The sequence below is a fragment of the Triturus cristatus genome, chromosome 1_2, assembly GCF_964204655.1.
Source record: "Triturus cristatus chromosome 1_2, aTriCri1.1, whole genome shotgun sequence".
NCBI lineage: Eukaryota > Metazoa > Chordata > Amphibia > Caudata > Salamandridae > Triturus > Triturus cristatus.
Window position 1 is genome coordinate 643,284,823 of NC_140580.1, and position 27,859 is coordinate 643,312,681.

Sequence of the window (27,859 nt, forward strand, 5' to 3'; positions counted from 1 at the left end):
AGTGCAAACATCCGAGCCCAACACCAGATGGTGATCTATGCACAAGTATATATTCTTCAGCTCATATGTCTCAAACATAATTTTATTGATATATTTCCAGTAATAAGCTTGGAATAGTTGTGCTGACCCCAGATATGCAACTGTCAAGGTCCGCTAAACAGCAGGCTCGAAACAGAGTAGGGAATGATTAGATTTAAACAAAACACACTAAACTGTGCCACTAACGGGCAGCCATTTTGGATAGTTAGCGGTCTAGTCACCGCTGCCACGAGGACACAGGCACGAGCTGACCTGTCATTTAACAGGACTGTCTAAGGTCGCGCATTCATCTTCGGAGCCACGGGCAGGCATAGTATGCTGGGCGAGGGTGGAACTTTAATGAAGTGAGTACGGCATAGCCGATCCCCTTGACAATGAGCATTTCCCCATAGGAAACGAACATCTGTAACCAGTGTCTTTACTACTTTTTCGCTTATTTTTTTTGCTTTCAGTGTGTGACTACAAACGCACCTTCCCTCCCGTGCAGAACTCAAGGGGCCAAATTTAGGCATCAAAAAAGTATGCTAAACAGACACATAATGTATTTGCTTTCAAACTCACTATTTATGTAAACCTTTTCACTACCATGATGATAAATACTTTTTCCTGCAAAAATAGACAATTGTTTCACTACTAGCCAGGTATACCGAGTAACTTTCTTAGGAGCCATTACTCAAAATTCTTCACCAATATATTGAGGAATACTTTATAGAGTGTGTGATTTATGTTTCATGTCCTGTATTGTCTTGTATGTTTCCCCGTAAGAGCAGCACAACACTAACAATTTAATGACAGAGACTGGTAGTGCATAAGTGAAAAATAGATCACTTCGGTTCCACAGATTGGTGATGTATTTACACAATAGAATCTCACTGACAAATGAACCTGTTTGTAATATCTTATCTTTGCAGATCATATTGAAGAAACATACCTAGATGGGTATTGTATTTGCATGATAATTTCCTTATCCGACCTTAATATTAATTAGGAAGACCATCCGGTTTCCAAAGGAGTGGTACAAGGGATCAATTAGTCTGGTCCTGATGAAAAGCCGTAGGGGTAAGGTTTGAAACTTATAGACTGGGAGACCCGCATTCATTACAGTGCGTTTCTCCCACACCCCCTTTTGGGGTTTTTTAACAATACCAGCTACAAGATTGAATAAAGTTTAGGTTCCATGGAGCCAGGTATTTTTTAATTACTCAATTTCACAATGTTCCTCTGACCCTTCTACATCACTTTATAGCTCACACCTCCAAAAGTGCTCCCACGTCTCAGTCAGTCACAGCACGCCCCGTCCCACAGCAGGCGGGAAGAACCAGATGATGAAGCATGCCACAAAGGGACCTTTTGGTGGGTTATTTTAAGAAAACATATCATTTTTCTGAAGTTTTACCCAAATCACTGGAAGGATAGTTCGTTGAAATACGAGTGGATTTTTCTTTGGTTATTTATGGAAGACGGGAGGCGGAGTCCACTGCCAACCTTTTTCTCCCCCTTTTGATTAACTTGTTGTGCCCATAACCTTTACAGGAGATAGCTTGCCAGTGAAAAGCAAGACTTTCTGTATGTCTAACCAAGTCAAGGAGTCCATCAAGGCAGAGGACAGAACTAGTGGACTGGCTAGGTGCTGCTTGTTACCAAGTACCTTCGAGCTCACCAATGACAAATCACAATTGCAACTAGTGCCAAGGAGAAGACTGTATTCTCTACACAGGAGAAACCGTCCCGGTTCATGGTGATGCCTTCTGAATTTGGAATTCCTCCTGCTACTCTTTAGCACCTAGTGAAATATTTACTTTCCAGGCTGAAAGAGTTCTTTGTGGTGTACCTTGATGATATTGTGACCTTTAGCAATTTGTTGGAAGACCATCAGATGCACCTCGAATAAGTTTTCATCAGGATGCCCAGAGCAAAACGGACCATCGTTAGCCAAGTGGGGCAGTCCTCTGTGGTTCACTTCAGGTATGAGGTGGGCAACTGGAACATCTTCCTGTTGAAGATCAAATTCCAGTCTGTGATGGAGTAGGAGGCTCCCACCAACCATACTCTAGCAAGAGCACTCTTAGTACTCACTCTAACTTTGTGGACAGCTATGGGACTATAGTTGCAACTTTGCCAGCACTTACAGCCATAACGCAGGCGAAGGTGATTTGGACTAGTGTCAGAAGGCCTTTGTGGATCTGAAGAACGCACTACGTAAAGCACCTTTGCTGAAGGCACCTATGGTCAGTTATTTGTTGACTGATGCCTTTTATCAGCCACAGGCTGCTTGCTGGTGAACGGAAGTGGGTGGCCAATAAAAACAATGCTTTACAGTAGTGTGGGTTTTTAGGCTATTATGGTCTCACCTGCTTGGAATGAGATCTGTGGCCTGAACAGATCACAAACCACTCAAGTGGTTGATGATGAAAGGTGAGAAACCCCAGCTGTTAAGATGGTCTATCTCCATACAAGGCCTATATTTCATAGTGTACAATATACATATATTTCAACAAGTTTTCCTGCTCCAACAGCCACACTATTCCAACGGAAGAGTAAGGATCCGGGTAGTCAGTCAGGAAGGGGGGGGGGGGGGTGTATGTATCTATATATATATTCACTGAAAAAACCATAGGTTTCAGACATGTTATAGTTAGCGGAAATTTTACTGATAAAAAACCAATGAAATTCCCCCGTTATAGTTAGTGCAGGCAACTATAACTCACGCAACCGCAATCTTCTGCTGATGCTAATACTGTATTTAGACACTTATTTGCCCATGTCTTCTTTTTTAGCTATACATATATTACAAATATTTTTTTTTCATAAAGACACATATGTCATCAGCAGAAGATTGCGGTCGCGTGAGTTATAGTTGCCTGCACTAACTATAACGGGGGAATTTCATTGGTTTTTTATCAGTAAAATTTCCGCTAACTATAACATGTCTGAAACCTATGGTTTTTTCAGTGAATTTGCAAGGTTTTTTAAATGCTAATTCCTAACTATAACGTGTGTGAAACCTATGGTTTTTTCAGTGAATTTGTACGTTTTTTTAAATGCTAAGTTACTTTACGCCATTCGTGGCGTGCACGCCCACTTAACGCAGTTCGTTCCGTGCGCGCACGGTGCGCTTCGCGCACCGTGCGTGCACAGTGAGCACGCGGTGCGCTTCGCGCACCGCTCGCCCACTTTACGCAGTTAGTGCCGTACACGCAAGGTGGGCACGCAGTGCGCTGCACGCAGTGCGCTACGCGCACCGCGTGCCCACGTTACGCACCGTGCGCACATGGAGGACATATTATGCGCTTCCTTGTGATAGGTAATCTGTTAAATTTAATTTGTAAGTGATGACAATAATATGCCATGCACAGAGAGTGTTTTTTTTTTTTATTAAAATTTTTAGCGTAAGCGCACCGTACGCGTACGGTAAGCGTAATCGGCGAAATTTTCAAAAAATAAAAATTTACCGTTTTTGGCCTTGGGGGATCTTTGAGGACTCAACTAACATGGCTATGTGCATGGGCGCTGTCTAAACAGCCCCTTTATATGTTTTTTGCCTTTGTTTACAGCCCCCCCCCTCAGAGTGCGAGAGAGAAAATGGCGGCCGCCGCTTCCTGGTTTCGACCGATTCGAATGTTTACTTAGATGTAACAGCCAATCAGAATCGCGCTCGCTCGCGCACGCCACCGTACGCGTACGGTAAGCTTACGGTAAGCGTACCGTAAGCTGGCTCAGATATATATATTGATTTAAAGGCTATTTTCTCAGAATCTACTGAACAGATTTACACCAAACCTACAAAAGGCACTTCCTTGACCTGAGGACTACCTCTCTGCCAAATTTCTAGTAATTCTGTTCAGCCGTTCGGGCTGTAGCCCTGTCTAAAGGTCCTATGGAAAAATGCATGGGAAAAACGCGTTTTGGGACCCCCCTTTTATCTCAGCCCCCGCTTGACGAATCCCCCCGAGACTTTCAGGGTAGGAGCGGAGCGTAGCGCCCCACCTATTTTGAGAAATTCGCGAGGATTCGTCGACCGGCGCCAAAGTTATTCAAAATAGAATGTTGCGGATTTCCTATGGAAACAGGGTCCTAACTATAACTACCTACTGGCGACCGCCAGTAGGTAATATATATATATATACCAACACAAGAGTTACCCCCATGGAAGAGCCTCCAGGCAAATAATGGATGCACGCTTTTAATGAGATACTGCAGAGTCATTCCGTCAGGAAAACAAGCTTTAAATCCTTCTCAACCTTAGCCAGACGTGTTTCAGGTTTCCCCTTAATCATTGGCATTGGTACAGCAATGTTCACCAGCAAATGGTACTGCTACTTATTATTATTATTATTATTATTATGTGTTCTTATATAGCGCTCAACTTACCCTTGGGCATCTTGGCGCTTGCATTGGGAACTCGTCCTGGTTTTTCCCTGTGAGATAACCCATACTGGGCATCCCCAAGGTGAAAGCCAGGCATCCCGCCGCGGGGGGGCCGTTGTGGAGATTAAGCAAGCTTGTTGCCCAGAGCTGCATAGTGTGAACTCGTGCTTAGAGTGGGCACCGAAGCGAGAATTATCGAGTCCGTGGACAATTGGGCTCCGGACCCTGCCGCGTCGGGAATTGAACCCTGGTCCCGGGTCTGACCTCTGCTTCAGGGTATGCCTCCTCTAACCAGTGAGCTACACTTCTCCACTAAGAATATAAGAATACTGGAGACTTGTTTATTGATTTAGATTGAGGAGCATGACCCACTCACGCGCCCCAACCTACCAAGGAGAGGCCAATGTGGCGAATGGGCACGCGTGTTGGAATGGATTCGGGGTGCATGACTTTCACCCACGATCGTGCTGGCTGGACATGTGTTAATTCACGTCTAGAAAAGAATTAAAGCAATGTGCCAACAACGATGTACTCACCTGACTTCCAAAGTATTTTCCATGCAAGAGCGGCACCGCAATAAAGAAATTGTTTTACAAACTTTGAACATTGTGGATTTCCAGAAGTACAACTAACACACTTGCGGTGCACTCTGGGACTGGTATTTTCCATTAAGTCACGTGAGTTTGTAAAAACTTTAAACACGCAGCTGAATGCAATGTGCGTTTGAATCATTGACCTTCTACCTGTGAACAAGGCTGAAAGGCAGAAACGTTAGGTGAAAGAAGGAATCTGCAGTGTTTGGACTATGAATAAACGCTGTTTTTGTGCCAGTATTGAGCCTCTTGTTGTTTGCTATGTTAATGGATGGGCTTCTCCGTGCTCATTGTGAAGAGGCTGCCATGAAGGGTCGGGGGCTCCGGCAACTGGAGACTTGTTTATTGATATATATATATATATATACACACACACACATACACCCCCGCCCCCCCCCCCCAAGCGTACTGTGTTAAATTCTTAGATTGGCCTGTTTCTTTTTATCTACATCAGTTAGAGTGAGGCCTACAGGCCTGCCTGTGTAAATATATGCAGTTAAATGAAATCCTGAAGCTTGCACAGATATCTTGTGTGTATGCCAAGGGCACATAGTAGCACAGTGTGTGTTAGAGAGAGAAAATGTGTATTAAAGCCAGTGGGATCCATTTTACACAGCCACGGTTTGACATGGGAGAAGATGGAGAAAGAGGGCCTTTTCCCCAGACAGTGGAAGTTTGGTGTCTGTATTCCTGTACCTGGACAATGTTGCCACTGTAGTGAGGCGTTGGAAACAGGGCTACTTTTAGAAACTCCACAACAACTTTGTTAGAAAGCAGCTGCAGATTAGTTCTTTGTGAACACTGTCATTTGGTTCACGTTAGGGGGCTGGGGAGAGACTGCAATTCCTGTTGTGCAAGATGAGGAACCTTGTAGGTCAGGCCTGCCCTTTTGTTTGTGACAGATTACATTTCAGGAAGGCTGAACACATACTGGTGCAGAAACCTCACATACCATTGTGCCGTGTTATGAGTAGGCCTGGGCGAAGCACTACGCTACGCTCGCGTAGTTTGCGAAGTTCGCGCTACTTCGCGCTACGCGAACTGCACGTAGCACAGTGCGAACACGCGTAGCGTAGTGTTGCGTAGTGCTGCGGTCATTTTTTGCTTGCTCGCGGTCCTCAACGTCAAGTTGGCGACCGCGAGCAAGCAAAATGACATCCTGGCGAGACTTTTTCCTTGTTCGCGATCGCGAGCATGGAAAATAAACCTCCCGGCGAGATTCCCAACTCGAGAAGGTCAGGTTTCTCATTGCGAGGGGTCGCGTATGCTCGCGACCGCTCGCGATGAGAAACAACCAGTTCGCGTTGAGAAAGCTGCAGCTCGAGTAAAAATCTACTCGAGCAGCAGAAAACTACAGCTCGCACTGTGCAAGATGCCATTTTCAATGATTGCACAGTGCCGGTTGCTTGTCCGCACTGTGCAATCATTGAAAACAACATCTTGCACAGTGCGAACATGTTACTTCGCAGTTCGCGAAGTGCTACGCGTAGCTCGCGTAGTGCGAACTTCACTTTGCGTAGCTTCGCGAAGTGCTACTTCGCGAACTACGCCCACCCTTAGTTATGAGTGCTCCAACCTTAGAAGCACCTCCAGTGTTACCTGCTCTGAGAAGCATCAACTTAAAGGAAGGCTTGAGAGTTTGAGAGCAGCCCGAGCATAACACTTTAAAGAGAATCACTTAACAAGTTTTGGAGTCTGAGGCAGTGGATTCACTTCTTGTCTAGTAAACACATATAAAAGGTAGATCCAAACCACCCCATTTGCACCAGTCCTAAATTCTTCTAGACCAACGAAGGGAGTGCTCTGCAGAGTACTTGAACATATGTGTGGCCCTGGCTGGTGTTTGCTTCACAGAACTGAGCAATGAGAGTATGGGTTTATGTTAAACAATATGTGGAGTGATTAATGTATGTTTTGCTTATTCCAGGTCTCCTTCCCTGGTGTTCTCTTTCCTCACTTGATCCCCTCAAACATCTGTGCTATAATAGCAGACGGAATTGAGGCTATCGAGAGGTAAACCCTATTAGGCATCGAACTGATCCAGAGGGCACTGATGGTTATCGTTACAGGTCACCTGGCTGAGAAATATCATGGAAGAGAAAGTAAGGGTTAAGGGTTCAGAGGGGAATCAGGACCAGTGGTAGCACCCTGTATACTTTAATTGATTGTGTACTATTTATTATTGCTTTGTGATTAAAAGGGGTTTCTTTTATCAAACAAAAGTGGATTTGTTTTGCTGGTGGATTGATGCGATTTCATGCCCCTACACTACCTGGAAAGCCTTTGACTGCTCCCCCCTGCCAAACTGACAGTCAAGTGCAGGAAGGGTTTATTTTGCAGTTTGTAGAGCCATTGTAGGGTGGACTCCAGGACACAATTGCAAATGAGTTCAATCTCCACAGTTGAGGCCTTGTAGCCTATGCCTGACCTGTGTCTCCCTGAGCAGGGTCTAGCAAATACAAAGAGCGAAATGGTGTGCTTGTTTAATACCATGCTCATGTTCGCTCTGATGAGGCCCAGAGAGAGATGACCATCCACTCTGTCTTGACTAGTACGGACATTGTAGTAAGCCACAGCATGTCTGAAGTTCATTCTATGCACTTGATTAAATATGTAGAAGCGAAAAAAGATGGAAGCTTAACTTTTTTGACTTGCATGTATTGGAATGTTGAACTAAGCACTATCCAAAACTAGTGGCACCAAGGTATTTACTCACTAGAAGAACAGAAGTTACTTCTTGGAGCACAATCATAGGAAAACCTAACTTTTACAGTTATTTGTTTAGATAATGTAGGTCTAGCACCTGCCAACAATCGAGAATTCTTTAGCACAAGAAAACCATGGGTAGAAGCCCCACCCTTTTGTGATGGTGGGACTGCCTGCAAGACTGTTTTTGTACAAGTTAGTTGATTTCTAAAATTAGTTCCTGTAGAGGTTTCTACTTTTCTTTCTTTGGTGGAAATGCTAAAGACTTTTATTATGAAACCTGAAGAGCATCTTTGCTGATAATATCCAGCACCAATCTGTCCAATGTTACATCATGTCAGTTTATAAGGTAATATGTTAAACTGCCTCTCACTGGTGGTGTCAGGTGGAACCAGTCAGTCTCAATTTCGTTTGTTGGGAAATCTGAAAGTTTGTTTTCCCCTTTATCTTTGGCCTTGCTTGTTGGATTGGCCCCTTCAATGTATTTGCTGCTGAGGATAGGCAGATTATATTTCAGAGCCTCCATATTGCCGGTTGTCATGAAAATTAGAAGACTGATGCTGGAACCCACAATGGGTTTGGAGTTTGTAGTGCTGGAAACTTTGTAGAAGGACGTCTGGGGGTGAGGAGGACATTCAGCACTTCAGGCAGAGAATCAATAAGTCAACTGCTGCCACTCAAGATTCACACATGCAGGTGTAGATTGCACAGTTTGGATGAAGGACTCTGCCCTGATGCTGAACTAGAATATCCTCTTGAAGTAGGAACCTGATCTAGGCACAGATGCTTAAGCTCAAAAGTTAAAGGCACCACGACATCCTGGCCCAATCAAGATTCGGTAGAATTACTCTGGTCTGATCATTCCTGATCAGTTTTATAACTCTTAGAAGGAGAGGCAGGGGTAGGAAGGAGTAAAGGAGTCCTGTGTTCAATTACAGTCAGAAAGCATCATCTAGTGAGCATGCTCACAGAAAGGTCAATGCACAAAACCTTTGACACTGCTTATTCTCGATGGTAGGAAAAAGATTTAGCCAGAGTTCTCTATTTTAAGGCGTCCTGCGCCACCTCGAATGTAGACCTTGATCAGTATCTACCAGGCGACACTGCTGATCTAGTCCACATTGGCTTTTAAAGATCCCGTCAGGTGGTTCGAGATCAGGGAAGTGCCATCACTTTGCAACTCCGGAGGTGTAGAGCCACTTGGCACAGGACTCAGGACCCCACTACTCCTGGCTTGTTGCAATACCACATGGCGGTGGTGTTGTCCGTGAGAACGCACACCAGCTTCCCCTTGGTGGATGCAACTATAACAGATTATGGAGCCAGGCTTTACAGGAGGCCAGAATGCTCTGATATCCACCTCCCCAACCCAGTAGTGATACATCCATCAACACAGCCAGTTCTGTGTGGAGACGAGAGTGGCTTTACACTGGACCAATTGCGTTTGAGCAGCCATCACAGTAAATCAGAAGCCATCTCTTCTGAAATCTGGATGGCATCTCATTGCTCAGTTCACTGGAACTTCAGATTCCATTACAAAGCCTGCATGGGTCACCTGGCACAGTCACCAGGAAGATGAAGGCAAGAAACCTCATTACTGTTCTCACGAGATCAGGACCCAGACTGAAACATAGGGTTCACTGCTCAAATATCCTGTAGCAAAGGGAAAGCCTTGAACTGCACAGCATGCAGGACAGCTGCAATGAATGGCAGTCTCTGCGGAGTCAGGTGCAACTTCGACTTGTTGACTGTGGCGCATGGTGTGGTCTACAACTGAATGGAACAACACTGTCTTCAACAGCCAGTTGTCCAGGTAAGGGAAAACCTATTTTTCCCCCCTCCAAATGTGTGCCACAATCACTATCGTCAAAACTCTGGGGTGCAGGTGAGGCAGATGGGGAGCATTGCAAACTGAAAATAAACGTGGTCAACCTTAAACATAAAGGTAACGTCGGTGCGCTGTAGGAAGGGTAGATGAAAATGCATGTCGAGCTGGTGCAAAGACACCATCCATTGCCGAAGTTAAGAGCAGCCAAGTTCTGAGCTTGAATGAGCATTTTGAATTGGTCTACAAAGGCCTTCGGAAGTCTATGGTCCAATATAGGTTAGAGGCCGCAGTCTTTTTTTTGGCACAGGAAATAGGAAGTGTAACAACACCTCTCCCTTTTCAGTGTCTGGAACCCTCTCAATAGCACCTTTGAAGAGCAACACTTGCCCCCCTCATGTGACAGAATGGAAAGGTGCTCCTCTGAAAGTTGATTCGATGTGGAGCGAAGATTTGGCAGAGCAAAAAGAAAGGTTATGGCATGGCCATGATGAACAATTTCGATGACATCTGTTGGATATGATGAATCCTGCTCCCCACAGGATGGGTGTGTGCCGCTAAGGGCAAACTAAAAAGGTTTGATGGCTATTGCCACGGGGCCAGGAACTGAGAGAAATGTAGTCACTGCTGGCCTGGGTATTACCTACAAGACCCGCATCTCCAGAAACGCTACAGCATACAACCCCTCCCCTTTAAAAAACTAGAGACTGTTGCAGTTTTTTTGTCAGCCTCATGAGTAGCCTCTAAAGTGACGTTGGATCTCTTTGACAGGGATCAAAAGACCCCAAGGTGCATGCTGTGGCGCTACGGTCTTCAAAATCCTGCAGGGATAAATCAGCTTTTCAGGCTTGTAAGTCTTCAGAAAATCCTGAGGAACACATCCACACAGACACAAAGTGCAACACAGGTGCCAACCGCCCTTCACATGCAATCACTAGTTACTAGTCCAGCAAGAATTGCATATTTAGCCACACCCTGACCATCATGACTTGTTTGAACCAAAGAGGCTCGAAGATCTCCTGGGACTGCCAACAAGGTCTTGTTGGCCATGTCCTAGAGTGCATGCATGTTGCGAACCAACTAACAGACCACACTGATGATCGCAATAACATGCTAGCCAACAAACTTTTTACCAAAGGCCTCTATTTTCTTGCACTCCCTGTCCAGAGTACGCGCAGGTAATAAGGAAAATGCTACTTACCAGTATGCTTCTGTTCTTGGCAGAGCTGCAGAATCACATACTTGTGCATAGATCGCCATCTGGTGTTGGGCTCAGATGTTTGCAGTTTGTGGTTGTCTTGGAAGAAGTCTTTGTAGTCACAAGATAGGTGACTCCTCCCTTGGACGATAGAGCGCATGGGCATCGACTTCATCCTTAGATTGTTTTTCGCCATGAAGGAAAATTATGGAGTTTGTAAGAAACAGAAAAGATGTCCATGTGTAATGTAGCTAAGTAAGATAACTCTGGAACAGATAGAGGTACCAGGGAGGCGGGTGGGCGTATGTGATTCTGCAGCTCTACATTCCAAGAACAGATGCATTCTGTTAAGCAGCATTTTCCGTTTGAGGCATATGAGCTGCAGAATACATACTTGTGCATAGACTGTATAGCAGTGCTCTCCCTTAGCGGTGGTCACCTGTATCTGTTGCAGTGGTCTGAAAAAGTGTTTTAAGAACAGCCTGGCCCACAGAAGCTTGTTGTTTTGCATGCACATCTATACAATAGTGTTTGGTGAAGGTATGTGGCATAGACCATGTTGCTGCTTTACAAATGTCATCTAAGGGAATGCTTCCTAAGAATGCCATGGAAGCCCCTAGTTTGCGTGTTGTGTGCTCTAGGGGGAATTGTTAATGTGCGCTTTGCTTTGTGGTAGCATATTTGAATACATTTGACTATCCACCTGGCATTTCCAGTTTTGGAAATGGGGTTTCCTTTACGAGGTGGAGAGAAAGCTACAAACAGTTTGTTTGTGTTTCTAAGAGGATTAGTTCTGTCAATGTAATAAAGTATAGCTCTTTTGACATCAAGTGTGTGAAGAGCACTCTCTGCTACAGAATCTGGTTTGGGGAAAAAAACAGGTAATTCCACAGATTAAGATGGAAAGCAGAGATTACTTTGGGAAGGAATTTCGAATTTGTTCTAAGAACCACTTTGTTATGATTTATTTGTACGAATGGTTCTTGTATGGTTAAAGCCTAGATCTCACTTAGTCTTCTGAGAGAGGCGATTGCGACAAGGAAAGCTACTTTCCATGTAAGGAACTGCAGTTCGCATTTGTGAAGAGGTTCAAATGGAGGACCTATGAGCCTAATAAGGACAATATTTAAATTCCACACTGGAGAGGGTGGGATTGTTAGAGGATTTATCCTTTTAAGGCCTTCCATAAACGCTTTGATGGCCGGTACCTTAAACAATGACAAATGTCTGTTTTGTAGGTAAGCAGCAAGGGCAGCAAGATGTAGTCTTATGGATGTATATGCCATATTACATATTTGTAGATGCAGTAAATAGCAAATAATGTTTTAATTGAATCATCTAGTGGGTCAATTGTTATTGCAGTAAAAGACAAATCTTTTCCATTTGGCTGCATTGCAAACTCTAGTAGTAGGGAGTCTAGCTTCTTTAATAATGTTCAGACAGTCCGGTGGGAGGTTGAGGTAACCGAACTCTAGGACTTCAGGAGCCAGATTGCTACGTTTAGTTGAGCTGGATGTCTTATCTCTTCATGGATCTGTGTAAGAAATTTTGGGGAAAGTTGTAGTTTTTGGTGTGGAACTACTAACAGTTCCAGGAGTGTTGTGAACCATGGTTGCCGGGCCCATGTTTGAGCAACCAGGATCATCTTGAGAGACTGTTTGAGCTTGAACACTACTAATGGAATGAGCGGGAGTGGCAGAAACGTGTACGAAAATCTGCCTGACCAGTTCATCCATATCGCATTGCCCTTGGACAATGGGTGTGGATACCTGGCGGCCAAGGTTGGGCATTTTGCGTTTGCAGGTGTGGCGAACAGATCTATGTCTGGGTGGCTCCACCTCTGAAAAAAACAGAAGAACTTGTGGATGAAGTTCCCATTCGTGGATGTGCTATGTCTGACGACTGAGCAGATCCGCAATCTGATTGTGTACCCCTGGAAGATGTTCTGCTAGAAGGTATATCTTTTGTGGGATGGCCCATTTCCATATGCTTTGCGCTAGTTGAGAAAGCTGCAAAGAATGTGTTCCTCCTTGTTTTTTTATATAATACATTGCTGTCATATTGCCTGTGCGGACAAGGACAGTTCTGCTGATGAGATGTATTTGGAATGATTTTAATGCTAGAAAGATTGCGAGTAACTACAGGTGATTGATGTGGAGTCCCTTTGGTTGATGGGTCCACCTGCCCTGAATTGTATGGTTTAGGAGATAGGCTCCCTAGCCGGTGAGCGATGCGCCCGCTGTTAGCACCATCTATGGAACCGGGTCTAGGAACGGCCGCCCATTGGAAAGGTTTTGAGTGTTCCACCATTACGGAGTACGATGTCTGCGGCTGTCCACCAACACCAGATCTGAAAGTTGACCTTGAGCCTGGTTCCACTGACGGGTTAAACATTCTTGTAAAAGGCACATCTGAAGCTTTGCGTGAGGTACTATGAAAATGCAAGAGGCTTTCATTCCTATTATCTGCTTAAACACTTGAGCTGGTAGTGAGTGTTGGGGCTGAAATTGTGTTGAGGGTTTGCATACTGGCTATTCTGACTGGATTAGGGTATGCAAGGGCTTTGAAAATGTCTATTGTGGCCCCTAGATAATGATGTATGTGGGACGGCTGAAGATGTGACTTGGTGAAGTTTATTGTGAACCCCAAGTTGTGGGGAGGTGAATTGTTTGGGGATTGTGCTGAACACACTGGCTGTATGACTTGGCTTTTATCAGCCAGTCGTCCAGGTATGGAAACACATGAATTTGTTGTCTTAGCAAGTGGGTGGCTACTATTGCCAGACACTTTGTGAAGACTCCGGGTGCTGTGGTCACTCCGAATGGGAGGACCTTGAATTGATAAGTGCTGACAGTCCACTATAAACCTTAGATATTTCCTGTGAGCAGGGTGGAGAGGAATATGGAAGTAGGCATCCTTGAGATCTAGAGTGGCAAGGAAATCACCTTGTTGGAGCAGTGGGACGACCTGTTGAAGGGTGACCATGTGAAAGTGCTCTGATTGTATGTAGATATTCAAAGGTCTGAGGTCTAGTATTGGTCTGAGAGTACCGTCTTTTTGTGGGATGAGAAAATAAAGGGAGTAATCCCCTGTGCCTTGATGCTGGAGGGGAACAGGTTCTATTGCATGCTTTTGAAGAAGTGAGAGAACTTCCTGTTTGAGGAGCGTTAGAAGTTCCATGGACATTGGACGTTGTTTGGGTGGTATGGTTGGGGGAGTTGCGGTAAGTTCCATACTGAATAATTTGTCTTACCCACCTGTCTGTAGTGATGGAGTTCCAGACAGGTAGGAACTGTGAGAGTCTTCATCCGACCAGAGTGGAATAGTCTAGAGCGAGAGGAGGGAAGTTGTTGTTTGGTAGTAGGAGAGGTTCCGTTTTTTTTCACCACGGCCTCTACCCTTGTTATTATTTCCTCTGTACCCACCTCTAAAATTTGCCTTGTTGGGGGATATTTGTGTGGGACTCTTGTAGGAGGAGGAAGTAGTGTCTGTGCTAATTTTTTTGGATGCTCCCTTATAAAAGGAGCGACGAAAGGAACCCCGTTTGAGATTGTAATGCTCCCATAGATTTTGCAGTGTCTGTCTTTTTTCATTTTCTCCAAAGCTGTATCCACAGCTGGGCCGAAGAGGTGTTCTTGATCGATTTAAGATAGTGGTTTGCACTTCTTGTTTAAAACCAGAAATGCGCAACCATGCATGTCTGCGAAGAAAGACACTGGTGTTGAGAGATCTTGATGCGGTATCTGCTGCATCGAGGGCACATTTGATGGATGCATTTGTAATTAACTTGCCCTCTTGGACCAGATCGTTGGCCTTGGCTTTGTATTGGTCAGGTAAATGTTGAATAAGATCTTCAAGCTCATCGTAGTGAGCCCTGTCATATCTGGCAAGCAATGCTTGTGCATTAGCTATTCTCCAGTGATTGGCTGCTTGGGAGGCAACTCGTTTGCCTGATGCATCTAGCAGTTTAGAATCTTTGTCTGGAGGTGGAGCATAACCAGGAGTTTGGGAATTCGCACGTTTTCTTGCATTTGAGACTACCAAAGAATCTAAAGGGAGTTGTCCTTTAATGTAAATTGGATCGTTAGGGGAAGGCTTATACTTTATCAATCCAAGGATTGAGAATCTTGGTCCTGACAGGGTCTTTAAATATGTCTGGTGCTGGTTTAATGACACTTTTAAGCATGGGTAATGTATGTATTGATTTTTATGACTGAGCAAATGTATCTAGTAGGAAATCTTTGTCCATGGAGTCTGAATGTAGTTCAACGCCATGATATTGCGCAGCCCTATTATTGAGCTGACTAAAACCTATATTGACATGGGGGGGGGGGGGGGGGGGGTGGCCTAGATGGGTATACATCCGGATCAGGAAGGTCTGGAGGATCTGCGGGATTGTTGTAATCTTCCCATGTATCCTGTGGTGTATTAGTGTCATCAGGGTCATCTAAAGGATCCTTATCATGTCCACCCCGCCCCCTAGATCATCCTCATCCTGTAGTGGTAAAGGAGAGTATGGAAGTATTAGAGATAGTCCAGGAGAGTGTATAGGAGAGTTTGTAGGAGACAGAAAGTGTTGGTAGAAAGAATAGGAGAAGAGGGTCTTAGGGGTGAAGTTGCAAAGTCTCTTTTCTTCACAGGTACCTCAGGAGAGTGTGAGGTATCTGATTTCCTCTTCTTTGATGGGATATCGACAATCTGGCCTGTTTTAGGGTCAATATGTAATGTCTTTTGTTTCGTATCTATAGGATCTGGACGAAACATTTCTTCCCGTTTGTGGTCTCCTTTCGGTGCCGATTTTTTCAGTTCCGAGCGTGGTTTGGATTTGGGCTCTTGAGCCATAGGAGGGGGGTCTTGTGCTCCTTCAGCGTCTAGTCCGAAATCTTCTTCGGATCCAAAGGTTTTCGGTGTTTGTTCGGTTCCAAGGCCTTTGGTCTTTCGGTGCCGAAGGGTTCGATACCGAGGCCTTTTTGGGTGTAACAGGAATAGGGTGTATCTCTGATTTCGGTACCGAAGGTGTTTTATGGGTACTAACATGTGGCTTGCTCGGTCCAGAGCCCCCGGAAGGCTTTTCCCTTGTATTCGGAGCCGGGCCCAGAGGCAGGGCTTCTGAAGTTTTTCCTCAGTCTCGACTAAGGCCTTCAGGCGAAGTTTTGACCTTAGCCTTCTGTTTATCTGATGAGGCAGGGGCATGGACGTTTGTACTCTCTCGTTGACCTGGAATGATATGGTCATCGGAGTCGGATTCATCAGCTTCAGAGAAGATGTTGAGCTCCTCCGAATCCTCTGGAACATCGGGGCCTTCGTCGAAAATCTTGTGTGGCACTGGTGTAGCCTGTTGAGCCATAATGTGTCGTCAAGCCCGGCGATCACAGATAGTCTTTTTGGAGCGAAAAAAGGCACCAGCCTGGCAATCCTTTTCCTCGTGTTCTGGTGAGAGGCAAAGGTTGCAGACCTTGTGGTGGTCACTGTGTGGAAATTTAGCTCCACACTGGGGGCATTTTTTTTAATGGAATCCTTTCCATTCCGTAGGGCCGAATGGCGCAGATAGGCCCAGCGGCCTGCGTCGACAACCGGAATAGAGGATTTTGAGGTTAGCGCGTCGAAGGGCACGCAAACTAAACAATACCATCGAGTGGTGATGGTTTGATCATTGAAAGGGTTGGAAACACTGTACCGAACTGGAGAGCAGCAAGTCACATCCAAAACCAAGGGCGGAAAAAAAAGAAGCGAGTTCCGGATCTCCCTCGGGAGGACTGTTACTTATCCTGTAAGCATCAGTTGCATGCAGTGGCGTAGATTCACATGGTGTGCATACTTGTGACATCTAGTGTTTGGGTCAGACAATAGCAACTTGTTTATCTTCAAAGGTGTTTTTTGAATCACGAGGTTCTAAGTGATCCTCTGGTCTACGTAAAAAGCATTTTTCCATTCCTGTTGGAACAGGAATCTAGGAATGAGTATTACAGAACTCTAAGGGTGGAGAAGTCTTACGAGGTTTCAAAACCTTTGGATGGAACGAGGAAGATGTTCAAGACATCATCTGCATACTGCAACGCCTGACTCTAGTGAGACCGACGAGATCTGTGCTACCAGGTATCACAGGACCCTGTTCAACAATGCTTTAAAGACAAGTTACTTACCTTCGGTAACGATATAGATGTAAGAGACATAGATTAGTTATAAATTCCTCACCTTAGAATTACCCCCAGGCGTCAGACTGGATCTGAAGAATTTTTGTCTCAGCATTACCTCTGCGAGTCGATAGGTGGCGTCGGTCGACTCGGTGTTAGTCGTTGGCGTTGTGGTCGCCAGAATGATGCTGCGGTATCTACTTAGATGCCGTCCTCACGTGAGTTCTTTACACGACATTCCACTCCAGAAGCACAAAGCCATGCAAGACACTGACCACTGGTGGATGAAAACGAAGGCCCTAGTAGTCCGTTAGCAGAACGGGGAGGATGAGTGGGGCGGTGAGGAATCCATAACTAATGTATGTCTCTTACAGATATATCATTACCGAAGTTAAGTAACTTGTTCATCTGAAAAAGACAATTAATGAGTTATGGATTCCTCACCTTAGAATAGATACCCCAGCAATACCAACCCCGGTGGTGGGTCTGCAAACCAAGTTCACACCAGAAAGTCCTGGAGAACTGAACGGCCGAAGAAGCCGTCTCGCCGGACCTGGCTGTCCAGGCAGTAGTGTTTGGTAAACGTGTGCAGTGAAGCCCACGTACCTGCCTGGCAGAGGTCTAGAAGGGGAACTCCACGTCCCAAAGTAGTAGTGGCTGCCATAGCCCTGGTGGAATGGGCACGCAACCCCCACAGGAGGTTCCTTTTTCGCTAAAGAATAGCAGATCTTGATGCAAAGAAGGACTCATCTAGAGATGGTTAGTTTCTGCACGGCCCAACCTTTCTTGGCACCCACATAACCAACTAAGAGCTGGTCGCCCACCCAGAACTGTTTTGTGCGATCCAGATAGAACGAAAGCGCTTGTTTTGGATCCAGACGGTGGAGCCTCTCTTCCTCTTTAGAAGGAGGCGGAAAGAAGGGGGGGGCAAAGTGATGGTCTGTCCTATATGGAAAGAGGTAATCACTTTGGGAAGGAAAGAAGGCTTAGTACGGAAGACAACTTTGTCCGGATGAACAGCCAGGAAGGAATATGCTACTTACCAGTATGCATCTGTTCTTGGCATGTAGAGCTGCAGAGTTGTACACTTAGCATAGATCGCCATCTGGTGTTGGGCCCGGATGTTTGCAGTTTGTTTTTCTTCTTGGACAGTCTTTGGAAGTCACGAGTTTGGTGACTCCTCCTTCGGTCCGTACTGCGCATGGGCTTCGGCTCCATCCTCAGATTTTTTCGCCAACAGGGAAATGATGGAGCGTAGTAATAACAGTGAGAAACCCATGTGTTGTATCTAAATAAGATGTACTGGAACGGATACAGGTAGCCGGGGAGGCGGGTGGGCGTGTACAACTCTGCAGCTCTACATGCCAAGAACAGATGCATACTGGTAAGTAGCATATTCCGTTCGAGGCATATGAGCTGCAGATTGTACACTTAGCATAGATTATATAGCAGTACCCAACCTTAGCGGCGACCACCGGTATCCGTTGCAGCTGTTTGAAAAAGTGTCTTTAGTACAGCCTGGCCCACCCTAGCTTGCTGCTTGGAATGCACATCTACACAGTAGTGTTTTGTGAAGGTGTGCGGTGTAGACCATGTGGCTGCTTTGCAGATGTCATCTAAGGGTATATTCCCTAGAAAAGCCATAGAAGCCCCTAACTTTCTTGTAGAGTGGGCTTTAGGAGGAACAGATAATGTTCTCTTTGCCTTTTGATAGCAAATTTGTATGCATTTTACAATCCACCTAGCTATCTGTGAGAAGTTGGCCTGGTATATGATGCTCACTAGTTAAAGTGATCACCTTGTACCATGCCAAGCAACCCTTATGGTGTGGTTGTAAGTCAACCTTTTTGGACTAGCTGCCCTAGTGGTAGCGTAGGCTAAGCAGTCTTTGAGGCTAAACTCGTGATGCGTGTTAAGCAAGCTGTTTTACCAATAGTAACCCCCTTTTGTACCAATGAAAGGACACCACACAGATATATATTCAAAATATATATGTATTTATTTATCAAAGTAACCCCTAGTCTCTTTATGAGCACAGGAGCACAAATCGTCAAACAAGATTATCACAGAATACACAGAAGTTGCACGTTATATGGATAGGCCCTGGTGGCCACTCAAACCATATACTAAAATAGTGGTATAAGTACCACGAACAGAAAAGGGAAAAGGCCTAGGGCCTCTAGAATCGCTGGGCCTACAAGGAGCTAACGTCAGTTAGTGACCAGGAGGTCCACGGGTGGCGTGTGCAGAGCAAATAGTCACACGCGTGCTCCCATAGGTTTCAATGGGTGCGTAAAAAGTACAAAGTTACTGCAAAGGAGATCTTCCGGGTTGACTAGGAACTTAAGATTTGGAACACAGGCACTAGAGATGTATTACTACACATGGGCACCGGAGTACCAGCTTTACCTCACCCACAGGAAGCGGGTGCATAGGCCTCGAAGTGCGTCGGGTTTCTTCTATCTGTTCCGTGGGGCCTGTAGACAAAAGTGCTGCAGGCGGTCGGTCGGGAAGAGATGCAGTGGATCCAAGAGTGGATCGGAGATGTTGAAGACCTGTAAGCAGAGGGGACAGTGTTCACAGTCACTAGCCAGTGACCAGCGTGGCACCAGGTGGGCACCAGGCGATGTCGGGTGCAAACAGGAAGGAAGGTGTAGCTTGACTCTGCAGCCACGTGGTCCCTGAAGGTCGACGACGTCCAGGAGTCGAGTCACGAGCTGTCCCACGCAGGCTCTCGCTGTCGGCGGTGTCGGCGACTTGGTCGAAGCAAACAAGCCTTGGCAAAAGCAATTGTTGTAGGCAAGGAGTTTAAGCTGATGGTTCTGACCAGCAAGGTCAGAGGAACTGCTCCTTTGGAGGGGAGCAAGGGCCAGTCTGGAGCAACCAGACCAGCGGTGTTTGTCGTAGATTTCGTCGCCAAGATGGCCACTAGCCAGCGGGCCAGCAACCGGTTAGGCGCGTCGAGTGGCAAAATGCAGAAGGGCCCCACGCAGATCGTGGAGATGCTGGAGGGCTCACCTTTGGTGCAGATGCTGCTCGAGGGTTGGGCTTCTCAGGACCCAAAGCACAACTTGGAGGGAGCCTCGGTTGTTGCACTGGTCAGCTTGTCGTAGTCGTTTCAAGATGGCTGGCTCCACGTGTCTCGGTGCCTCCACGGGTCCCCTCTTTGCAGGGACTGTGGATCGGGCGGTGAGAGGTCTGGAGGTCCAGGTCTTGTCAGTCTCTGGGCTCGGGCTCCGGCGGGAGGCGGCGGCAAAGCAGACGTTGATTCGCTGGATGGTGCTTGCGTTAGCAAGGTGGTCACTCCCTGACCACAGGGGAGATTGGCTTCAGTCCTCTGTGCGGCAGAGCGTCGAAGTTCCCGTCTTCTTCTTAGTTTCAAGTTGATTCCAGGATGTCTGAAGTCTTAGGACACAGCTCCTACCTTTATTCGGATTCTAGGGGCCGGACTACCTGCTAGGTCCCTCCCTATGGGTGGGACCAGGAAGGGGGGTGGTTACACCCCCAATCCTTTGTCCAGCTCGCCCCAGGCCCGGGACTGGTGTGCCCCAGGACCGGTTTGAACTGGCATATGCACCGAGGCTCCTTGTGAGCCACAGGCATGTCTGGTTTCTTTCAAGCCCTACCTGACCAATACACAAAATCCTGTCTGGGGTGGTGCACGCACCTCCCCTGGCAGGAAACCCTTTGTCCACACCTCCCAAGCTGGAAGGACTCCCAGCAGCAGGAGGGCAGACTTGTGTCTGTGGTGGCAGCATCCATTTTGTGGAGCTGAGGCTATGTCTGATTTTACCCGGGTTTCAGGTACTGTACATGTCGTGTCCCTCTAGAAGGGTGGAATGCTAACCCCGTCGCCAGAATTGGCGAGGGGTTAGTATTCCAATTCGTATGACACCTTACTCGACATGTTTTGATAAAGCCAAACCAAAGATAGCATTTAACCGCGAGGTTCATAATGCACTTAAGAGTATATGGTATGACGATATCTGGAAACAGTAGAAGGAAGTTGTTCCGACCACTGCAGACAGGCTCAGCTCATGCCAGAGCACCATCTCACATGGAACCAAGCACTCTGCCTTCAGGATTGTTAAGGCCTGCTATAGGAGTGACTTATAGGTTACCAGGTGTCCCATTTAAGGTTAGGTATAGGTATACTACACCTAAGTAAGAGGTGATTACACCAACTTACCCCAGCTGAGTGATCAGCCAGTTGTGTCAAATCGTTAGGCCAAGCCTGGGGTGGCATAATACATGCTGCAGCCCTTGGCAGGCCTTGGGTACACCAATGCCCTGGGTACCTAGTGTACACTGGTACAGGGGCTGACAGGGTGATCCACTTCCAATTGGTTATGCACCTAGGGTGCATAGTTTTAATTTAGTAGAGAGAACAGCAGGCTGGGGGTCTGATTGGCAGGCCCACAGCCTCAATATGTCAAAAACCAGTGAAGCAAAAAGCAAAAATTTGGGGTGACCATAGGATAGCAGACCCTACTCTCCTACACAACCCCCCCCCAAACGCTGGGACATTAAACTAGCCTTGACCAGTCTCGTCTTCATGTCCTAAGTGGAAGTACCTGGAGAGACCATCTGCATTCCCATGGTCAGTACCTGGCCGGTGCTCCACTGTAAAGTCCATCCCCTGTAGGGAAATGGACCACCTAAGCAGTTTGGGGTTTTCACCCTTCATCTGATTTAGCCACAAGAGGGGCTTATGGTCGGTCTGAATCTTGAAGTGAGTGCCAAACAAGTATGGCCTCAGCTTCTTCAGGGCCCACACCACAGCAAAGGCCTCCCTCTCAATAGCTGACCAATTCTTCTCTCTGGGGGTCAACCTTCTGCTAATAAAAGCAATGGGTTGGTCTTGACCATCTACATTAAGTTGTGACAGCACAGCTCCCACACCCAACTCAGAAGCATCTGTTTGGACAATAAACTCTTTGGAGTAGTCAGGACTTTTCAGGATAGGTGCAGAGCACATGGCCTCCTTCAGGTCATCAAATGCCTTTTGACAGCTTACTGTCCACTGAACCTTTTTGGGCATCTTCTTGGATGTCAGATCATTAAGAGGAGTCACAATGGACCCATAGTTCTTAACAAACTTCCTGTAGTACCCAGTCAAGCCCAAGAAAGCTCGAACTTGAGTCTGGGTGGTTGGAGGGGACCAGTCCTTGATGGATTGTATCTTACTCTCCAGTGGTTGAACTTGGCCTCCACCTACAAGGTGGCCCAAATATACAACCTTACTCTGCCCTATCTGGCACTTAGTAGCCTTGATAGTGAGGCCTGCCCTTTGCAGAGCCTCAAGAGCCTTCTTCAGGTGGATCAGGTGATCCTCCCAGGTGGAGCTAAAGACAGCAATGTCATCAAGATATGCTGCGCAAAAGTCATCCAACCCAGTAAGGACTTGGTTCACCAGCCTTTGGAAGGTGGCAGGTGCATTCTTCAGACCAAAGGGCATCACCACAAACTGGTAGTGCCCACCTGGGGTTGAGAATGCTGTTTTGGCCTTAGACTCCTCAGCTAATCTGATTTGCCAATAGCCAGCTGTTAAGTCAAATGTGCTCAAAAACTTTGCAGAAGCTAGTTTGTCTATGAGCTCATCTGCCCTTGGAATAGGGTGTGCATCTGTCCTGGTGACAGCATTGAGTCCTCTGTAATCCACACAGAACCTCATCTCTCTCTTGCCATCTTTGGTGTGAGGTTTGGGGACCAGAACCACTGGGCTAGCCCAGGGGCTCTCTGAGGGTTCAATGACACCTAATTCCAGCATTTTATGTACCTCAGCCTTTATACAGTCCCTGACGTGGTCAGGTTGTCTGTAAAGTTTGGTCTTTACAGGCAGACTGTCACCAGTGTCCACAACATGGGTACACCAGTCAGTTTGACTAGGTATCAAGGAAAACATATGTGAAAATGATTGTAGAACCTGTCTACATTCAGTCTGCTGATGGGCAGTGAGGTTGCCTCCAAGGGTCACTCCTTCAACTGAGCCATCTTCAGGGTTCTGAGACAACAGGTCTGGGAGAGGGTCACTCTCTTCCTCCTGCCCCTCATCTGTAGCCATGAGCAAGCCCATGTCTGCTCTGTCAACATATGCTTTAAGCCTGTTAACATGGAGTACCCTGTGGGGACTCCTGGGAGTTCCTAGGTCGACCAAGTAGGTGACCTCTCCCTTCTTTTCCAGGATTGTATGGGGTCCAGACCATTTGTCTTGGAGTGCTGCTGGGGCCACTGGCTCCAACACCCATACCTTCTGTCCTGGCTGAAACTCAACCAAGACAGCCTTTTGGTCATGCCAAGCTTTCTGTAAGGCCTGGCTTGCCTCAAGGTTTTTGGATGCCTTCTCCATATACTCAGCCATCCTGGAGCGGAGACCAAGTACATAGTCCACTATGTCTAGCTTAGGCTTTTTGAGAGGTAACTCCCAGCCTTCCTTCACCAAACACAGTGGGCCTCTCACAGGGTGCCCAAACAACAATTCAAAGGGGCTGTAGCCAACTCCTTTTTGTGGGACCTCTCTGTAAGCAAACAGAAGGCAGGGTAGAAGGATGTCCCATCTTCGCCTGAGCTTTTCAGGTAATCCTTTGATCATACCCTTTAGGGTCTTGTTGAATCTCTCAACAAGCCCATTGCATTGTGGGTGATAAGGGGTGGTGAACTTGTAGTTGACACCACATTCCTTCCACATAGCTGTTAAGTATCCAGACATAAAGTTGGTACCTCTGTCAGATACTACCTCCTTAGGAAACCCCACTCTGGAGAATACTCCCAGCAGGGCCCTGGCCACAACAGGAGCTGTAGTGGTCCTAAGGGGAATTGCCTCTGGGTACCTGGTGGCATGATCCACTACCACCAGTATAAATCTGTGCCCAGATGCAGTGGGAGGATCCATGGGACCCACTATGTCTATTCCCACTCTTTCAAAGGGAACCCCCACCACAGGTAGTGGTATCAGGGGGGCCTTTGTTGTGCCACCTGATTTGCCACTGGCTTGGCAGGTAACACAGGAGCGACAAAACTCCTTTGTATCTTCATTCATATGAGGCCAGTGAAAGTGAGGGACAAGTCTGTCCCAGGTCTTGTTCTGGCCTAGGTGTCCTGCTAAAGGAATGTCATGGGCCAAGGTAAGAAGGAAGCCCCTAAATTGCAGAGGTATAACCAACCTCCTGGTTGCACCAGGCTTGGGGTCTCTAGCCTCTGAATAAAGGAGCCCTTCATCCCAATACACTTTATGGGTACCTTGAGCATTCCCAGCAGCCTCAGCAGCAGCCAGCTGTCTGAGGGGTTCAAGAGAGGGACAGGATAACTGAGCCTGCCTCAAGTCAGCCCTTGAAGGTCCCCCTGTCCCCAGAAACTCAACCTGATCAGGTTCAAGCTCTTCAGGGACAGTTCCTTCAGGGTCCTCTAGATCAGCTTCCTGGGAAGGCTGATCATCACTCTGAGGCAGGGGGGAAGGCACAGCCTTGACCCTCCTGTTCTTCTTCTTGGTAGGTGCTTGGTCCATTGTTCCAGGATCCAAGACCTGAGGTTCAGTGAGGCACTTTTTGGCCTGTGACCTGGTCACAGCAAGGACATGTGATGATATACCTAACATCTCTGCATGAGTCCTGTACTCCACTTCTGACCATAGAGAACTCTCTAGGTCATTGCCCAACAAACATTCTACTGGGAGGTCTGCACTAACCACAACCCTTTTGAGGCCAGTTACCCCTCCCCATGAGAAGTTAACAACTGCCACACTATGTGAAGTAGTGGCATTGCTGGCATTGGTCACCAGGTAGTTCTCACCTGGTATGTACTGTCCAGGGTCCACAAAGCCTGGTGTCACCATAGTGACACTGGCACATGTGTCCCTGTAGGCTTGAGCCACTTTTTCATTAATTAAAGGAGTCTGTCTGTACTTGCCCAGGTTACTGGGGCTCACAGTCAGGGACAAATCAATGTCCCCATCACAGATCAAGACTGCCTGTGTAAGGGTTCTGTCTAAGTCAGAATCTCCTTCAGTTCCCATAGTGATTCCCACTACACCCTTTGTCTGGGGACCAACACTGCTAACAGTAGTACTGGGAGCAGGTGCCTTAGGGGCAACAGTGTTGGGGGCTCCACCCTTTTTGCAATCACTAGTCCAGTGAGTTGTATTTTTACAATGATTGCACCAGGGTTTCTTCTGACCTTCTTTCTTCTTCTTGGACTGTTGGGACCCACCCTCCTTAGCAGTAGTTTGGGGCCCTGTTGAAGACTTCTGGTCTTTAGGTTTCTGATCTCCACCCTTTTGGTCTGTTTTCTTCTGATCACCCCCTTGGCCCTGGTTCTGGTTCTTTTGCTTAACCCTGGTTCTGACCCATTTGTCTGCCTTCTTTCCCAATTCTTGGGGAGAGGTCAGATCAGAGTCAACCAAGTGTTGATGCAGTTGCTGGTTTTGACAGTTATTTAAAATCTGTTCTCTCATCATCAAATTATACAATCCTGTAAAATCAGATACCTTACTTCCCAGCAACCAACCCTCCAAAGCCTTAGTGGCACATTCAATGTATTCAGACCAGTCCTGAGTCTGTGTCTTTTGGGTGTCTCTGAACATTAACCTGTACTGCTCAGTGGTTAAGCCTAACCCATCAACTAGAACACTCTTCAGGACTCTGTAGTTTCTGACATCCTCTTCTCTAACAGTGAGGAGTCTGTCTCTGCCTCTTCCCTCAAAGGAGAGCCAGAGGATTGCTGCCCACTGATCTTCAGGAACCTGCTGTACTTTGCAGGCTCTCTCAAGAGCAGTTATCCACTTGTGGATGTCATCCCCACTTTTGTAGGGGGGCACAACCTTAGACAGGTTTCTATTGTCGAAAACCCTATCTTTGTCCTTAGGGACAATGCTGCCACCAGTGGGTATAGACCCACTCTCTTTATGCTGTCTAGCCTTGCTAAGTTTCTCTTCCATCAGGGCTACTTCTAGCTCCTGCTTCCTGATCCTCAGCTGAGCCTCTTGCATCTTGGCCTCATGTTCCCTCCTCTGAGGGGTGGTCATCCTTCTCCTGGAGTGACCTTGAGAGCCTCTAGAGCCATGGGAAGCATTGGAGTCACCTGAGCGATTCCTTTGCCTTCCAAGCCCTGTGTTAAGTCCACTGGGGAGATCCAGTGGGTTGAACCCACTGTCAGTCCCTAATAGCCTTGGTTTAGCTGGGCCAAGTATAATACTTGGCACTGGGCTAGTTCTCCCTTCATCCTCACTACTGTCAGTATCCTTTTCACTCTCATCCTCTGTGGTAGGCATCCCATCTAAGGGGTGACTATTGGGAAGGGGTACTTCAGTGGCATCTTCAGAAGGGGGGCCTCCTGTTCCTGTCCCTAAGGGGGCTAACTGGGAAGCTTTCTTGAGTGCTCTCTGATTCTCATCATTCTGTAAGAGCTCTCTGAGCTCAGCAGAGTTTGGGTTCTTGGGCTGTTTAAGGCCTCTAAGAGTTGCCAAATGCCTGAGCTCATTCTGATTAAGGGTAGCAAAGCTGGATGGTGCCCTCTGGGGGTCACTCTCAACAGAGATGGGTACAGTGGACCCCTCTGCCCCGGCCAATGCTCTTAAGTGTGGGTGGATGTGTTGCAATCTACCTACACTTGGGTTTGCCTACTAAACCTATCTAGTAGTTGTAGTCAGGGTGTGCTACTCCCTTTGCTCTACAACAACTAAGTTCAGTAGAACTTATGTATATCTAATCTTGTTTTATATGTACCTACAGGTACCTATGTGATCTTTCAATTGGTAACCAAGAGATTACAATGGTAAAACACAGCAAGCTCAAATCCAACCGCTGCTCACCAATGTGAGAAGTTGGCCTGGTATATGATGCTCACTAGTTAAAGTGATCACCTTGTACCATGCCAAGCAACCCTTATGGTGTGGTTGTAAGTCAACCTTTTTGGACTAGCTGCCCTAGTGGTAGCGTAGGCTAAGCAGTCTTTGAGGCTAAACTCGTGATGCGTGTTAAGCAAGCTGTTTTACCAATAGTAACCCCCTTTTGTACCAATGAAAGGACACCACACAGATATATATTCAAAATATATATGTATTTATTTATCAAAGTAACCCCTAGTCTCTTTATGAGCACAGGAGCACAAATCGTCAAACAAGATTATCACAGAATACACAGAAGTTGCACGTTATATGGATAGGCCCTGGTGGCCACTCAAACCATATACTAAAATAGTGGTATAAGTACCACGAACAGAAAAGGGAAAAGGCCTAGGGCCTCTAGAATCGCTGGGCCTACAAGGAGCTAACGTCAGTTAGTGACCAGGAGGTCCACGGGTGGCGTGTGCAGAGCAAATAGTCACACGCGTGCTCCCATAGGTTTCAATGGGTGCGTAAAAAGTACAAAGTTACTGCAAAGGAGATCTTCCGGGTTGACTAGGAACTTAAGATTTGGAACACAGGCACTAGAGATGTATTACTACACATGGGCACCGGAGTACCAGCTTTACCTCACCCACAGGAAGCGGGTGCATAGGCCTCGAAGTGCGTCGGGTTTCTTCTATCTGTTCCGTGGGGCCTGTAGACAAAAGTGCTGCAGGCGGTCGGTCGGGAAGAGATGCAGTGGATCCAAGAGTGGATCGGAGATGTTGAAGACCTGTAAGCAGAGGGGACAGTGTTCACAGTCACTAGCCAGTGACCAGCGTGGCACCAGGTGGGCACCAGGCGATGTCGGGTGCAAACAGGAAGGAAGGTGTAGCTTGACTCTGCAGCCACGTGGTCCCTGAAGGTCGACGACGTCCAGGAGTCGAGTCACGAGCTGTCCCACGCAGGCTCTCGCTGTCGGCGGTGTCGGCGACTTGGTCGAAGCAAACAAGCCTTGGCAAAAGCAATTGTTGTAGGCAAGGAGTTTAAGCTGATGGTTCTGACCAGCAAGGTCAGAGGAACTGCTCCTTTGGAGGGGAGCAAGGGCCAGTCTGGAGCAACCAGACCAGCGGTGTTTGTCGTAGATTTCGTCGCCAAGATGGCCACTAGCCAGCG